The sequence below is a fragment of the Seriola lalandi genome, unplaced genomic scaffold, assembly GCF_002814215.2.
Source record: "Seriola lalandi dorsalis isolate HSWRI2012SDOR001 ecotype SW California unplaced genomic scaffold, Sedor1 jcf7180002054237, whole genome shotgun sequence".
Taxonomy (NCBI): Eukaryota; Metazoa; Chordata; class Actinopteri; order Carangiformes; family Carangidae; genus Seriola; species Seriola lalandi.
In genome coordinates this window covers 583,778-586,174 of record NW_019524790.1, presented here as the reverse complement: position 1 = coordinate 586,174, position 2,397 = coordinate 583,778, and positions in this window count along the sequence as shown.

The following is a 2,397-nucleotide window of genomic DNA, read 5'->3' as shown; positions in this document are numbered from 1 at the left end:
TTTATTTTGTGGGAACACTAAGTTAGTGTAATTTCTCTCTGTGATGACTGATTAAGAGTTTAAAGGTTAGCCATTCTTTTAAAATCTATTAAACAACAGAATCTCCTGGCATTAATGAATAATAACATGTAAACCAGACCAATTTAGCACAGTTTCAACTTTCTTAGTCTGTTCTTCGTAAATGTCGACAATTAGTCATTACAGTTTTCTATTTTTTGTCTCAGCTGTACTCTTCTCCGTGCTCCTCCTCCATCTGAAAAACATGTTTTTACAAAAAACCTCCCAGCAATTTCTCCCAAACCCCTGTCTTCAAATTTTGAACCAAGGCTGGCATTTTGTGTGTGTTTGGGTCACACAAGAGTTTATTTATACTTGTTTATTTGTTTATTTATCTCCTTGCAATTTTTTTGGACTAATGGTGCAGTGGGAGAGTATGCTCTGTATTCAGAGATTCCACAGTTTGTCCTCATGCCATGTGCTCATGTCTGAATTTTTAAAAATGGCCTCCAGTTCAGCTGTGTAGACCATTGTTTACTTCAGCAATAGTTTTGAGTTTAGATGGAGTTCACTGTTCCGGATTGAGGTTACACTTTGCACTGGTGTCACAGTGCTACTTAGTCATACCCATGCACACTTGTTAAAGCCCTGTTAAAACCATTATACAGCATATATGTGGCCAAGAAATGGTTTCTCTTACCCCATTTACCCCAATTAAGAAATATTTTATTATATTACGTTTAAGAAACCAGATTATTGCAAAACTGAGAGACCTTGCAGGAACCTTTTTCTTTTTGAATTGTAGGGCCGTTAATGCATATAATTTAAAACAACCCCACAGAGAGGCAAAGAATAATGTTGTGTGAATAACTCATTTCCATGATATTTCTTTGGAATGGTTGAGAGGTTCTTTCATTCATATTTATGGTAAAGGTTCAGCGATCTATCCTGACCCTTTAAACAAACCCATCAGTAGGTCTGCAGGATCTGCTCCCATTTCACACCTCTTCCTCTGCCTGTGCCGGGGTGGGGGGCGGGGAGTGGGGGTAGGACGAGTAATGACTGCTCTGTTCCTTGCCAACAAAGCAACTTTCCTGCTCCACTCCCATCTTTTATTTCCTACTGTTTACCAGTGTGCACTCTTCTCCCTCTTCCTCATTTTTTACCTCCCTCAGAATGTGAAGCAAATATGCACCTGTTTCTCTGCGTACTCCCAGAAGCCCGCGCTTTCATATGGCTGTGTAATTGTTGCATCAGACGTTGGTGGAGATGGTCTGTGAAGAGAGCAAAAACTGGTTAGCCAGGCGGAGGAAGGAAATAAGCTTTGCTCAGCAAATACACACTGCAGTAAGATACAAGTTATCAGCGTGTGAGTGAGTGTGCATTTGAATGTGTGTGTGCTTTGATGTCTGTACCAGTGTGTTTGCACTGGGTGAAGGGAACTGCTGTGTATGTGCTTGCATATATATCCGTGTGTGTGTGTGTGTGTGTGTGTGTGTGTGTGTGTGTGTGTGTGTGTGTGTGTGTGTGTATTGATGAAAGGAAGCATCTACTACTTGTGCTGCATTTTTTTCCCCTCTTGCTTTTCTCCTCCCCTTTGTCTCTGGACTGGTGACAGGGAGTGGAGGTGAGAGGGCAGCAGTACCAATGCAACACCATTCATCACACATGTCAAACAGCTAGACCAGCTGCTGGGGACAAGCGGCAATAATTTGCATTTCATCCCTCTCCTTTCCTCCTTTCCTCCCTCCTTCCCTCTCTCTCTCTATCTCTCTATATTTCTCCATCATAGCTCCACATTTGATAAATGACTCCAGGAGCCACATGATTTTCCACCTGTTTTGATGAAAACATTGCATTATTGACCAACACTTTCCATATATTGAGCTTTGTGTCAGCTGGTTGGATGTAGTTCTTCTACGTTGCCCATGCTGCTGATTCTGCCTCTGAGGACTGTTGGTTTAATGTCAGTGTGTTGGAATGATCCTGACCATGTTACTCAGTCAGGCCAAGGTTGACAATAGGTCTTTATTATCAATTGTCGTTGTTGAATATTATTTTCTTGGTTAACTGATTAAACCTTTAGTCTATTAGATGTCAGAAATAGTACGAATGCGGATGGCAATTTTCCAGAGCCCAAGATGATTTCTTCAAACTGCCTTTTTTTGTCCAATTAATACTCCAAAACTATAAGACAACAGACAACCTTCTCTTTGTCACGTCTTTTCTTCTACTGAAGTTAGCACGCTAACCATTTAGCCTTGGCCCGTCTCATCACTCTTAGATTGTGACTCACTGTAGCCTCCAATCTGCACTGAAAACGACGGCTGAAGCTCTTGTGAACCACCACCCTTTCTCAGATTGTGTACAGATACAGAAACTGTGTGCTCTATATACTGC